This window comes from Erinaceus europaeus, chromosome 2 (assembly GCF_950295315.1).
Source record: "Erinaceus europaeus chromosome 2, mEriEur2.1, whole genome shotgun sequence".
NCBI classification, from domain to species: domain Eukaryota; kingdom Metazoa; phylum Chordata; class Mammalia; order Eulipotyphla; family Erinaceidae; genus Erinaceus; species Erinaceus europaeus.
In genome coordinates, this window is record NC_080163.1 from 182,942,792 (window position 1) to 182,958,629 (window position 15,838).

Sequence of the window (15,838 nt, forward strand, 5' to 3'; positions counted from 1 at the left end):
AGGAGCATCACCAGTAGTGAAGCAATTCTGCTCCCCCTATGTTCCCCCCACCCTTCTCAATCCTATCTAATGGAATAGAAAAGGAGTGAAACGATTTATTCATTTGATGTGAGGTAGTTTCTCATAAGAAAGAGTAAGAGGGAGAGAAGCCTCACAGCAGTATGTGTGGCTCTGAGGATTGAATTGGGAGGCTCAGATATACAAGTCACCAGTTAAGCTATTTCTCAGGCCAGGATTCTCTTTTTTACCACCCCTCCCACCCTGAGTCTTTCTTTCTTTTTTAAAAAGAAGCCCACTTTATTATTTTATTTTAAATTTTATTTATTATTTGGATAAAGACAAATGGAGAAGGGAGAGGGAGATAGAGAGGAAGAGAGAGACAGAGAGAGACCTGCAGCTCTACTTCAACACTCATGCTTTTCCCCTGCAGGTGGCGACCAGAGACTTGAACCTGAGTCCTTGTGCATGGTAATGTGAGTCCTCAGCCAGATGTACTAACACCTGGCCCCAGACTCTTCTTTCTTTCTGCCTTTTTTTAAAAATTTTTTTTATTAATTTTATTTTTGAGAGAGATGCAGAGAGAGACACATACACACACACATTTCTTCTAGCGTTTGCCCTTCTTCCGTAGCCAGTCAACAGAGTCAGGTTGAGCCTGATGTAAAGTTTCGAGACCTCCTTTGAATCTGGAGACACACGCACTGAAATACCAGAGCACTGCTCAGCTCTGGCTTATGGTGGGCGGGGGATTGAACCTGGGATTTAGGAGCCTCAGGCATGAGAGTCTGTTTGCATAACCATTATGCGGTCTCCCCCACCCCACTGCCTTTCTTTTTATCACCAAGATTTCACCACTTCAGGGTGATTTTTTAATAATGTTTTTATTTTCTTTATTTAATATATATTTTTATCATCTTTTATTTATTTGATAGAGACAGCTAGAAACTGAGAGGAGGAGGGAGGCAGACACAGAGAGAGACAGAGGGATACCTGCAGCACTGTTTCACCATCACCACTTGTGAAGCTTTCTCCCTGCAGGTGGGGACCAGGGGCTTGAACCCAGTTCCTTGTACATTGTAACATGTGTGCTCAACCAGGTGTGTCATCACCTGGCCTCCCTCAGGATGACTTTTTCAGATAGAAGGGGAGAGAGAGAGAGAGAGAGAGAGAGAGAGAGATGCGCCACAGCACCAAAGCTTCCTTCAATGCAGGGGGACCATGCCTGAACCTTGGTCACACACATGGCAAAGCAGCAAACTATCCAAGTGAGCTATTTTGCTTTTGGTTTTGAGTAGATTTTTTTTATAGTTCCTTTTAAGTTTTATTTTATTTTTATTTATTTTGGATAGAGACAGAGAAAAACTGAGATGGAAGGGGGAGATAGAGAGGGAAACAGAGAGATACCTGAAATACTGCTTCACCTCTCATGAAGCTTCCCCCTGCAGGTGGGGACCAATGACTTGAACGGAAGTCCCTGCACATTGTAACACGTGTGCTATACTGGAGCTACCACTGCCCACCCTCCCTCTGTTTCTTTAAATATTTATTTTCTTGGGGCCTGGTGGTAGCACACCTGGTAGTGTGTACAGGCTACTATTATGTGTGAATACAGGGCCCAAGGCCCTGGTCCCCAACTACGGGGGCAGGGGCCAGTTCCGTGAGTAGGGAAGCAGTGTTACAGGTGTCTCTCCTATTTTCTTGTCTGTCTCTTTCTGTTTCCCATCCTTTATCCTTCTCCCCACCCCACCCCCCAAAAAACACTGCTCTACCATTCCTGTTGACCGTCCCCTGCTGCCACCCTCCCCCCTCCTTTTCTTTTGTCTTTTCTTCTTTTTGGTATTTCTTTCTTTCTTTCCTTTTTGATAGAGGGGAAGAAATATACATAGATAAATAGATAGATGATAGATAGATAGATACACATAAAAGGACAGACACCTGCAACACTGTCCTACCACTGGTGGAACACCCTCCCCCACACACCAGGAATGGTGGAATCATATAGATACCAGAGCCCCAGAGATAACCTTGATGTGCAAAATAGTTTTTACACTCTCTCTCTTTTTAAATCATATTCATTATCTTTATTTATTGGATAGAGACAGCCAGAAATGGAGAGGGTAGAGGGAGATAGAGAGGGAGAGAGGAAAAGAGACACTTGCAGTACTGCCAAGCTTTCCCCCTACATGTGGGGACCAGGAGCTCAAACCCGGGTCTTTGAGCATTGTAACGTGTGCTCAACCAGGTGTGCCACCACCCAGTCACATTTTTGCTTTCTCTATTCAGTTTATGAGAATTAGACCTGACCACTGCTCTGGCATATCTGGTGTTGGGGATGAACCCAGGCTCTTTTGTGTGAAAGTAATGTCCTTCTGCTTATTGAGCCACCTCCCCTATTGCCACAAGTCTGAACTCTTCACCAGGGCACAGAATCAGCTCTGCAACTTCCCACTCTCAGCCCCACACCCCACAGGTCTTTGTAGGAAGCATTTTGCTGGAACCAAGACCACAGTGTAGACCTGAGCTAGGGTGGTGCCCATGGCCATGTGTACAGGCCAGAAGCTGAGGCAAGCAGGGTTTTGGCTTGTTGGCCTTGGAATGGAGTGGAGCTGTCCTTGACCTTCAGGATGGCTGCACCCCCAAGACAGAGGCGCCTGCATTTCCACCAACATAGATAGAACCTTGCTGGGAAGGCCAGGGAGACAGCACATGTAGTACCGGGGGCTTGCAGGAGAGAGGTCACAAGTTATTATTATTATTTTTTAAATTTTCTTTATTTATTTATTGGATAGAGACAGCCAGATATCAAGAGGGAAGGAGTGATAGGGAGAGAGACAGAGAGACATCTGTAACACTGCTCCATCACTTGCAAAGCTTTCCTCCTGTAAGTGGGCTCGAACCCTGGTCCTTGTGCATTGGAATATGTAGGATCAACCAGATGTGCTACCATTCAGCCCCTTATATTTATTTATTTATTTATTTATTTATTTATTATCATTATATATATACTTTTTGCCAGAGCACTATTCTGCCCTGGTTTATGATCATACTGGGAATTGAGCCTGGGACTTCAAAGCCTCAGGCATTAGAATCTCTTTGCATAACCATTTTGCTAACTCCACCACCCGAGAGCTTGCAAATTCAATCCTTAGCACCACCAAAAATAGCCAGTGCTGAGCTTGGGCTCCTTAACCCCCCGCCCCCCCCCCCCAACCAGAACCATGCCAGGTTCTCTGCCTGACACACTATAGGAATATTAGGCTAGTTATCACAGAGACCGGAGACCAAGATCCTGAGCCCCATCCATGTCTCAGGGTTGAGACATAAAGCTTCAGAGACTCTTTCCGGCCAGATTAAGGGGTTTGGAAATGGACAGTGAGCTGTGTTCAGTGTGTGTGTAACCAGAACTTCAACAGAGTATTTTACCAAAATGTTTTCATTACATCAGAGCATGGAGTGAGAAACATCAAAAGTATCTTTGCAGGAGTACACAAATTATGAGTTAATGGAAAACCACTATGGTATTGTCACATAATCCTCTTGCTACATAGTAGGTATTCGCTATGTCCACATCATAAATGCCATGGTCTGAGGGGCAGTGGTGTTTGTCACAGCATGAAGCTTTAGGCCTTTGGCCTCAGGGTCTCATTGACCAAACTTCACACTAGCTGAAGACATCCACCAAATGTCTGTCAGAGAATAGGAGTTCAGTAGCCAGAAAGAAGAGCATGGGAGATAGCAGGTGGTGCAACATTCCTTTTGCTCTATACATAGCTTCTCAGTAATTAGGAAAATAGTTCTGTGGAGAAATCATCAAAGTGTCAGCCAGTAAAAAGCATTACAATTCATGGGTCTTAACAATCATCAAGAAATCAAAAACTGAAAAATCAGAGGATCTCCAATAGCACACTTTTCCTGGTCATCAGCCATCGGACTCCTGGCAGTCTATGGAGCATGGAAAACGTCTCTGTCAGGGAGCCAGGCAGTGGTGCACCCAGTTAAGTACACATAGTACAAAGCTTATGGAATTGCACAAGGACTCGGGTTCGAGGTCCCACTCCCCATCTGCAGTGAGGACGCGTCACAAGCGGTGAAGCAGGTCTTCAGGTGTCTATCTTTCTCTCTTCCTTTCTGTCTCTACCTCCCTTCTTAATTTATCTCTGTCCTATAGAATCAAGAATGGAAAGGAAAAATGGCTGACAGGAGCAGTGGATTTGTAGTGCCAGCACTGACTGGAGACACAAAAGAAGAGGAGAGGAAAGAGGAGAGGAGAGGAAAGAAGAGAGGAGAGGAAAGAAGAGAGGAGAGGGGAAAAAAAGAGAAAGAGAGAGAGAGAGACTGTTCCTACCTCACAGCTGGTAACTGTGGGGGTCCACTGCTGGTCCCTAGTCCTTCTAGCAGCAAATCCCACTTACAGTTTAGGCATTCCCTAAGGTAACACCAGGCCTGTCCTGGTTGTAAGGGGCAGGGATTTTTCGGGCCTAGCCTACCAATCAGGAAGCTCCCAAGACCTCTGGTCAGGATCAGGCTCTCAGAACAATGAGAAGTAACCTGGGATCATTTTTATTTAACTTTCTTTATTCTTAACCAGAGCACTATTCAGCTCTGCCTTATGGTGATACCCTGGATTGAATCTGAAACCTCAGATCCTCAAGCATGAAAGTTTTTTGCCTCCAGGGTTATTTCTGGGGCTCAGTGCCAGCACCACACTGCCCCTGTGGCTGTTTTTCTTTTCATTTCTTTTCTTTCTTTTTTTTTTTTGGATAGGACAGAAAGAAATTGAGAGGAGAGGGGAGATAGGGTGAGAGAAAGATGGACACCTGCAGACCTGCTTCACCACTTGTGAAGTGTGCCCCCTGCAGGTGGGGAGCTGGGGGCTTGAACCTGGATCCTTGATCAGGTCCTTGTCCTTAGTACTTTGTGCACTTAAATCAGGTGCATCACTGCCCAGCCCCTATGAAAGATTTTTTAAATTAATCTATTATTTTTTTATTGCCATCAGCTTAATTACTGGAGCTCAGTGCCTGCACAATGAATCCACTGCTCCTGGTAGCCTTTTTTCCTTTACCATTTTTTTCTTTATATTTTTTTATTTGACAGGACAGAGACAAATTGAGAGAGGAGAGGAGACAGAGAGGGAAAGAGACAGACACTTGCAGACCTGCTTCACTGCTTATGAAGTGTACCCCCTGCAAGTGGGGAGCCGGGGGCTCAGACCTGGGTCCTTGTGTATGGTGATATGTGCACTTAACCAGCTATACCACTGCCCAGCCTCTCTGGTAGCCTTTTCTTTTTTCCTTTTTCCTTTTTTGATCAAGACAGAAACTGAGAGGGAACAGATAACAGAAACAGAGAGCACAAATGAGAGCGAGCAAAAGCAAGAGAGACCTACGACACTGCTTCACCAATCATGAAGTTTCTCCCCCTGCAGACAGAGACATGGAGCTTGAACCAGGGTCTTCATTTGTGATTATGTGTACCCTCTACTGGGTGCAACATCTGCCAGCCCCAGCATAAAGGTCTTTCCATATATACTGGTGTTTTTTTTAATGTTTTAATATTTATTTTCCCTTTTGTTGCCCTTGTTTTTTATTGTTGTTGTAGTTATTATTGTTGTTATTGATGCCGTCGTTGTTAGATAGGACAGAGAAAAATGGAGAGAGATGGGGAAGACAGGGAGAGAGAATGATAGACACCTGCAAAGCTGCTTTACCACCTGTGAAGCGACTACCCGGCAGGTGCCGGGACTCAAACTGGCATCCTTACACCGGGTCCTTGCGCTTTGCACCATGTGCACTTAATCTGCTGATCTACTGCCGGACTCCCTTTTTTTTTTTTTTTTTTTTTTTTTTTTAACCAGAGCACTTCTCAGCTCTGGTTTATGGTAGTGTGGGGGAGTGAACCTGAGACTATGGAGCCTCCAGCAAGAAAGTCTCTAGATAACCACTAAGCTTTCTACCCCTGCCCTACTAAGATATTTTCCAAGCCCCCATTTATCATCATCATTTCTTACTGGAGCCTTATACATGTGCCATTTCACCACTCCTGGCCAACTTTGTCATTCATAGGGACAGAGACAAGGACAAACACCACAGCACTGGACCTTTCCCCAGTACCACAACAGTACTCTCATGTGATACCAGGGCTTAAACCTGGGTCACATACTTGGCAAAACAGGTGACTTAACCCAAAGAGCTATCTCTCTGACCCCTGATTTTATTGTACTTTTTTAATGCGATGTTGGGGGATCCAGGACCTCACACAATCAAGACATGTATTCTGCTGAGCCAACATTCCAGCCTAATTTTTCATTTCATTACTTTTTTTTTTTTTTTTTTGCCTCCAGGGTCATCACTGCGGCTTGCTGCCAACACTACGAATCCACAGCTCCCGGAGGCCATTTTTCCCATTTTGTTGTCCTGGTTGTTGCCCTTGTTGTTGTTGTTATTGTTGCCATTGCTGCTGTTGTTGGAATAGAAAGAAACTGAGAGAGGAAGGGAAGACAGAGAGGGGGACAGAAAGGTAGACACCTTCAGACCTGCTTCACTGCCCATGAAGCAGCCCCCCACTTGCAGGTGGGAAATCAGGATCCTTATGCCAGTCCTTGCGCTTAACTCACTGCACTACCACCCAGCCCCTCATTACACTTTTTAAAGATTTATTTATTTATAAGAAGGGAGGAGGGAGAGAACCAGAGCATCACTCTGGTATATGCAATGCTGAGGATTGAACTCAGGACCTCATACTTGACAGTACAGTGCTTTATCCACTGCACTACTTCCCATGACCACTATTCTACTATGCTTTAAAAAAATTTTTTTTAATATCTTTATTTTTTAATTGGATAGAGCCAGCCAGAAATTGAGAAGGAGGGGGAAGACAGAGAGGGAGAGAGACAGAGAGACACCTACAGCACTAGTTCACCACTTGTGAAGCTTTCCCATGCAGGCAGGGACCGGGAGCTTGCACCTGGGTCCTTGCGCACTGCAACATGTGTGCTCAGCCAGCCCCTACCACTGCACTTTTTTTTTTTTTAAGATTTTATTTATTTATGAGAAAGACAGGAGGAGAGTGAAAGAACCAGACATCACTCTAGTACATGTGCTTCTGGGCATTGAACTCGGAACCTCATGCTTTAGAGTCCAAAGCTTTATCACTGCGCCACCTCCCGGACCATACCACTGCACATTTTAAGATTGATTTTGTTTATTATATATGCTAAAGGGAAAAAGTTTCACGGGAGAAAGAACAAAATCCAGACTGGTCAAGCACTACTCTTGGTGAGGCACCAAGAATCAAACCAGGAACCACAGGCATGCTAGGCTGATGCTACTAATTGACTGGTTTTCCAACTGCTATCTTATTGTATTTTTTAATATTTATCCCACCTGCGGGGGGAAGTTTCACATGTGGTGAAGCAATGCTGCAGTTGTGTCTCTCTCTCTCTCCCTCTCTGATCCCCCCTCTCCTTAATTTCCCTTTGCCTCTATCCAAAAAAAGATTAATAAAATTTAAATATATATATTTAATTTATTGATTGATTTATGAGGGAGAGAATGGAGGGGGGAGAGAGAACCAGAGCATCACTCTGATACATGTGTTTCTGGGGATCAAACTCAGGACCTCAAGCTTGAAAGTCTGACACCTATCCAGTGTACCACCTCCAGTTCACCCTATTGTATTTTTATGAGAGTGAGAGTGGAAGAACCACTAAGACCGAAGCCCTGTCTCACCAGAGCCATTTGTTCTGTCTTTGTTGCTCTTATGCATGCAAGGCACATGCTGTACCTCTTGAGTTCCTTCCTGGCCCACCCTGGGACATAAGAAGTGCCAGTCAGACAGAAAGAGATAGCTCTGCCTGCCCAGGATCTCTTAGTGACAACACAACCATCTACAGCCCCTACAGCCCATGGAGACAGGACAAGAGGCTCTGGTGAACACATGCAAAGAAAAAGGCGGAATGGGGACTGACTCCCTCAGTGAGGCAAGCTGGACGTTGGGGCAGAAATTTCCCTTTCACCACGTAACCCATGCACGCTGCCTACCCTGCCTTTGCTTCCTGAGACAGTGGAGCTAAACTGGCCTGGTCTGGCCTCTGCCACTCTCTGTACCCAGCAGACAGCCAGATACTCTGCCCAGAACGTCTGGCCAAGCTTCTCCAGACTGGCTCCCAAATCCTGTGGATTCTGGAAGGGAACTACCCTTCCTGGGGCTCCCAGCCCATCCTGCAGCTTTCCATTCCAAACTAGGGAGAACAAGGCAGAAAGGATTCTCTCTCCAGACAAGGAAAAACTGGCCACTGAGAACATGGATTTATATTGTAGGCAGAGAGAAAGTGCACAGCCAACAATATTAACTGTGGCTGCTTCTGAAACTTACTTTATTTTTCTAATCCCTTACAAGCTACTCTATGGGAGGGAATATGGGAGCTTTTTTTTTGTTTTTGCTTCCTGGATTATCACTGGGTCTCGGTGCCTGCATCACAAATCCACTGCTCTTGGTGGCCATCTTTTTTCTATTGTTGTTATTGTTGTTGGGTAGGACAGAGAGAAATTGAGAAAGAAAGGGAAGACAGAGACGGGGAGAGAAAGAAGCAACCCCCCTGCAGGTGGGGATCCAGGGGCTCAAACCAGGGTAATTACGCAGGTCCTTGCACTTTCTGCCATGTGTGCTTAACCCGCTGTGCTACCGCCCCAACCCCTGGGAGCTAATTTTTATATATATATATATATATATATATATATATATATATATATATATATATATATATATATATTTATTCCCTTTTGTTGCCCTTGTTTTTTTATTGTTGGGAGCTAATTTTTAAAAAAATATTTTTTGGGAGTCGGGCGGTAGCACAGCGGGTTAAACGCAGGTGGTGCAAAGTGCAAGGACCTGTGTAATGATCCCAGTTCAAGCCCCCAGCTCCCCACAGGCAGGGAAGTCACTTCGCAAGTGGTGAAGCAGGTCTGCAGGTGTCTTTCTCTCCCCCTCTCTGTCTTCCCCTCCTCTCTCCACTTCTCTCTGTCCTCTCCAACAACAACGACATCAATGATAACTACAACAATAAAACAAGGGCAACAAAAGGGAATAAATACTTAAAAATGCTTTTAAAAATATTTTCAAGTTAATTAATTATTTTATTTTGTTTATAAAAAGGAAACACTGACAAAACCATAGGATAAGAGGGGTACAATGCCACACAATTCCCACTACCAGAATTTCGTATCGCATCCCCTCCCTTGATAGCTTTCCTATTCTTTAACCCTCTGGGAGTATGGACCCAAAGTGATTGTGGGATGCAGAAGGTGGAAGGTATGGCTTCTGTAATTGCTTCCCCACTGAACATGGGCATTGACAGGTCGATCCATACTCCCAGCCTGCCTCTCTCATTCCCTAGTGAGGCGGAGTTCTGGGGAATCAGAGCTCCAGGACACATTGGTGGGGTTGTCTGTCTAGGGAAGTCTGGTTGACATCATGCTAGCATCTGGAATATTGTGGCTGAAAAGAGAGTTAATACATAAACATGTAAGTTGGGTGGGGGGGTCTCCGTTTTGCAGACAGTAGGTATATTTTAGTCATATTCCAAAGGGCCTGTGGCTATACTAGTTTTGTTTTTTTCCCTGAGCCTGAAATCTGATATGCAGGTGGATTTAAGTTCTTGTCTGGGGAGATGATGTCATGGCTGCAAAAAGGACCAGAATGCTAGATCAGGGAAGACAGTATCTCCCAAATATGGGAAAGGTGTATAAGTATTGTTGACTGTAAACTCCATCGATTTGATGTGATCTGAGGCCCATATTCAGCTTAGGAGCCTATGTGACCTCTGCATCCCTGTAGATCTGAGCTCACATTCTGTGGTCATGAGTAGGAATGTTCCAAGCTGCCCCAATATCAGGACCCATCTTCCTCAGGTGTAGCATAGAGTATGTTGTCCAACCTCCCTTCAGAGGATGGAATATTCTCTACTGTTGTTGATCCAAGTTGAGGGCAAGGTCCTATGGGGGCCCACAAAGGGCTCTATTTTGTTGTTCCTGATAGAGATGACCGATAATAATGGAGAGAGGGATTTATTCGAGGTCTAGGTCCATCATGTCTGTTTGGGAATCTCAGGACTCCCCATTAGGGCCCCGGCTGATGAAGTAGCTTGATAGTGACTAAAGAGTCATCCTTAAAGTATGCCAGTCTCAGGAGTCAGGCTGTAGTACAGCGGGCTAAGTGCAGGTAGCGCAAAGCACAAAGACCGGCATAAGGATCCCGGTTTGAACCCCAGCTCCCCACCTGCAGGGGAGTTGCTTCACAGGCGGTGAAGCAGGTCTTCAGGTGTCTATCTTTCTCTCCTCCTCTCTGTCTTCCCCTCCCTCTCTCCATTTCTCTCTGTCCTATCCAACAACAACAACAACAATAATAACTACAACAATAAAACAACAAGGGCAACAAAAGGGAAAAAATAAATAAAATAAATATTTAGAAAAAGTTTTTTAAAAAAAAAAAGTAAAAAGAAAAAAAAGTATGCCAGTCTCTTGCCCTTATTCAACTTTTGCAGTCCTTGCTTTGATAAGGTTAGCTTTGGAGTGAGTGAGGGAAGTACAATAGGAAGTAGGTGGGGGGGGGGTATCTAAGTCTAAGTAGACACTATTTCATTAGGAACTTTATACTGACTCACTTCAGACTGCTGTGTACCAGAACACTGCTCAGCTCCGGCTTATGGTGGTGCTAGGGATGAACCTGGAATCTTTGGTGCCTCAAATATGAAAGCCTTTTTGCATAATCATTATGCTGTTTCCCAATTACTTTCCTTTAATGAGATAAAGATGGAGAGCAGGGAAAACTGGAGCACTGCTCAGATCTGACTTACGGTGGTGCTGAGGCTTGAACTTGGGCATTAAAGTCTCTTGCCCACACTACTGTGCTGTCTTTCCAGCTCCAGGGGCTGTTCCTACTCTACAGCCTTTGTGGTATTAGGAATGTGAAATGCTCAAAGAAGGTAGCCCTAGCAAATTTGCTTTCTGATTATTTATTTATTTATTTATTTGCCTCCAGTGTTATTGCTGGGGCTCGGTGCCTGCACCACAAATCCACTGCTCCTGGAGGCTAATTTTTTCCCCTTTTGTTGCCCTTGTTGTTTAATGTTGTTGTAGTTATTATTATTGTTGTTATTGATGTCATTGTTGGATAAGACAGAGAGAAATGGAGAGAAGTGGGGAAGACAGAGAGGGGGAGAGAAAGATAGACACCTGCAGACCTACTTTACTGTTCGTGAAGCGACTCCCCTGCAGGTGGGGAGCTGGGGGCTCCAACTCGGACCTCACCTGGCGCTTTCCGCCATGTATGCTTAACCTGCTGCAATACTGCCTGACCACCTCTGCTCACTTCTTATGGGCTCTGACCCTTTCACAGGATCTGATTCCATTCTCCCTCTAATCAGATACCTAAAGGCTGAGGGATACCATGAGAAACTGCTCCCTGGCTCCTGGGTTTTCATAGCTTCTGTGATAAATCATGATGTTGGTCTGGTGGCCTCTGTGTTTTGGTCACCCCTGTGGACATGTTGAGGCTGATTCCTAAATTCCTCTGCAGAGCTGGAGAGTCACACTTTCTATCTCTGCAGCCCCCCAGATCTCAGCTCAAGACCCTGCAAAACCCATGCTTTTATTTCTTGACCTTTTTTTGGTGTAAGGGAGCTTGGAATAAAGAGGTGACATGAAGTGACAAACACCTCCAACCTGTCCCTGTGAGTCCACGGTTGTTTTTCCCACTCCCCACCTCCCCTCATCTGTGTACATTTGATGAATAAGAACAAATACTTCACTCCATGGGAAGTGGGTGTGTTAGCTCATCAGGTAGAGGACATACTTTGCTACACATAAGGACCCAGGTTCAAACCCCCAGCCACTACATCGGAATATTTACATGGAGGAGGCTTCACAAACAATGGAATGGTGTTATGCTTTATCTCCTTTCTCTTTATCTTATTCTATTTTATTTATTTGTCTATTTTTTAAAAATTTAAAAAAATTTTTATTTATTTATTCCCTCTTGTTGCCCTTGTTGTTTTATTGTAGTTGTTGTTATTATTGATGTCGTCATTGTTGGATAGGACAGAGAGAAATGGAGAGGGGAGGAGAAGACAGAAAGGGGGAGAGAAAGATAGACACTTGCAGACCTGCCTCACCGCCTGTGAAGCGACTCCCCTGCAGGTGGGGAGCCGGGGGCCTTATGCCGGTCCATACAGAGAATGGATCTGGGTAGTGGCACACCTGGCTAAGTATATGTATTGCTTTGCCCAAGGACCTAGGTTCAAGCCCCCAGTCCACACCAGCAGGGGGAAAGCTTCATGGGTGGTGAAGCAGTGCTGCAAGAGTCTCACTGTTTCTTTCCCCATCTCCATCTCCCCTCCCTTTCAATTTCTCTCTGTTCTATCAAATAAAATAAATAAAGATTAAAAAAAAGAGGGGGGAGTCGGGTGGTAGCTCAACGGGTTAAGCTCACATGCAAAGTGCAAGGACTGGTTAGGATCCTGGTTCGAGCCTCCGGCTCCCCACCTGCAAGGGAGTCGCTTCACAGGCAGTGAAGCAGGTCTGCTGACGTCTCTCTGTCTCTCTTCCTCTCTATCTCCCCTTAGTCTCTCAATGTCTGTCTCTATCCAATAACAAAAAATTAAAAAAAAAGAAATTAAAAAAAGAGGGGGGGCCAGGTGGTGGCGCACCTGGTTAAAAACACATGTTATATTGCTCAACAATTTGTTTGGCTTCGTATGTTAACTCTCTTTTCAGTCACCAGGTTCCAGATGTCATCAGGATGCCGGCCAGGCTTCCCTAGACTGAAGACCCCACCAATGTGTCCTGGAGCTCCGCTTCCCGAGAGACCCACCCTACTACGGAAAGAGAGAGGCAGACTGGGAGTATGGACCGACCAGTCAATGCCCATGTTCAGCGGGGAAGCAAGTACAGAAGCCAGACCTTCTACCTTCTGCAACCCACAATGACCCTGGGTCCATGCTCCCAGAGGGATAGAGAATGGGAAAGCTATCGGGGGAGGGGGTGGGATATGGAGATTGGGTGGTGGGAATTGTGTGGAATTGTACCCCTCCTACCCTATGGTTTTGTTAATTAATACTTTCTTAAATTAAAAAAAAATACATGTTATATTGAGTAAGGATTTCAGTTTGAGCCCCTGGTCTCCACCGGCAGGGAGAAAGCTTTGCGAGTGGTAAAGCAGGGCTGTAGGTATCTGTCTCTCTTACTATCTCCCTCTCCCCTCTTGATTTCCAGCTGTCTCTATCCAATAAAGATAATTAAAAGAAAAATAAAAAGATACAGTGGACTAGAGAGACCAGAGCACCGCTCAGCTCTGGCTTACAGTGGTGCTGGGGATTGAACCTGGGACCTCAGAGCCTCAGGCATAAAAGTTTTTTATATTTACTTATTTATTATTAGATAGAGACAGAGAAATTGAGAGGGGAGAGGATAGAGACAGAGAGACATCTGCAACCCTGCTTCACCACTCATGAACCTTTCCCCCTGCAAGTGGGGACCAGGGACCTGGGTCCTTGTACATTGTAATGTGTGCACTTAACCAGGTGCACCACCAGCTGACCCCCTGGCATAAAAGTCTTTCACAAAACCATTATGATATCTCCCGCAGAACCATTATGATATCTCCTTGACCCGCTCCTTTCTCTGTCTCTGTCTTTCTCTCTCTTTCTCTTTATGCCTGGTGGCAAAGCAAAAGTAATGTCCTAGGGTCAGCTTTCTCAGAGTGCCACAGTAGTCACCAAAAGGAACCACGATTGGCAAAGTTCAAATAAGAATTAAGTTCAAATAAGAACTGCATACGTTATTGCTGAATATGTTTCTGGGAACTTCTGGCCCTTGACTGAAGTCTATACAAGGGACCCAGGTGGATCCAGACACGAGTGGTTTCCAGCATATCACTCTGAGACCATGAGGTTTGGAGTGAAATGAGCAGCAGTGATTCCAGATGTGGATCAGAGCCTGCCACACGGGAAAGGAGACACTTTTAAGTCCCATTCAGTGTTTACTGGGAACCTCCAAGCATGGCCACTAGATGTTTCTGGAGCTTATCACAAGAGCTAGGAAAGCCACTGAATACTGACTGCAGAAATCCCAGTTGACTCACTGAGGACACCAGCCACTATTATCACTGGTCCCCTTTCCAGTACATAGGTAAGATGATGACACCAGCACCCAGGGAAACATCCTGTCACCCAGATGTCTTCTTCCATCTCACATGTGGAACTGTATGATATCTCACTGAATAAGTATACCACCTTTTGTTTATCTCATCATCCATCAGTGAATACTTGCATTGCTCCCACCCTTTTGGCTCCTCTCATAGCTTAGCTTGATATCCACAGCTCATCCCTGTCAGCACCCCTGGCTCTGCTATCCAGCCCCCCACAATGATTTCCTGATCCACTAACTGGAAGCTATTGGGGAAAGTCACTTATTTGGGAAGAGGGTGATTTCTGAATTAGTGGTCAGCATCTTGAAATGAGTCTTCAAGTTCACACTCCCCCCACTCCAGCCACTCACCTTTCAGCTTCAGAGCTTTTCCACTGCTCTTAAAACCCTGTCCCTAAGCTCTCTGTCCCAGAGCTTTTTTTTTTTTTTTTTTTTAAATATTTTATTTATTTATGAGAAAGATAGGAGGAGAGAGAAAAAAGAACCAGACATCACTCTGGCACATGTGCTGCTGGGGATCGAACTCAGGACCTCATGCTTGAGAGTTCAAAGCTTTCTCACTGGGCCACCTCCTGGACCTCGCTTTTTTTTTTTTTTAAGAATTTATTTATTTATTCATGAGAATGATAGCAAGAGACAGAGAAAGAGCCAGACATCACTCTGGCACATGTTCTGCCGGGGACTGAACTTGGAACCTTATGGTTGAGAATCCAATGTTTTATCCACTGCGCCACCTCCCAGAGCACATGTCCCTGACCTGTTTAGAGCCCCTTTGGCTTTTTCAGAACCCCACCAACTGAAGGTCATTTCTCTCCTGTGTACTCCGCCTCTTTCCATCAACTGGATCAAACACTGAAATGTGTCCAACTCTCTTCCACCTTAGAAAAACCATCACCTGATCTCACTCACAGGCAGAAGTTGAAAAACAAGATCAGGAGAGAAAACACTAAGCAGAACTTGGACTGGAGTTGGTGTATTGCACCAAAGTAAAAGACTCTGGGGTGGGTGGGGAAGAGTTAAGTTAAGGTCCTGGAATAGGATGGCAAAGGACCTAGTGTTGGTTGTATTATTATGTGGAAAACTGAGAAATTTTATGCATGTACAAACTATTGTATTTACCATCAACTGTAAAACACTAATCCCCCAATAAAGAAATAAAAAAGAAAGAAAAAAAACACCATCATCAAAAAGGCTTTCCAGGGCCTGGGGATATAACATAGTGGTTATATAAAAGACTTTCATGCCTGAGGACCCAACATTCCAGGTACAATTTTAGGCACCACCATAAGCCAGAGCTGAGTAGTGCTCTGGTGAGAGAAAAAAAAATTGCTTCTACCTACCTACACCCACTATCCCACTATTAGCTACAGTTTCTTTTTTTCTACACCCACAGTTTCTTTCTTTTTTTTTTTTTTAGTATTATCTTTATTTATTTATTTATTAGATAGAGATAGCCAGAAATTGAGAGGAGGAGGAGGAAGAGAGAGAGAGAGAGATGCCTGCAGCACTGCTTCACCACTGGTGAAGCTTTCCCCTATAGGTGGAGATGGGGGCCTTGAACCTGAGTCCTTGTGCACTGTAACATGTGCGCTCAACCAGGTGCCCCATGACCCAGCCCCACACCCACAGTTTCA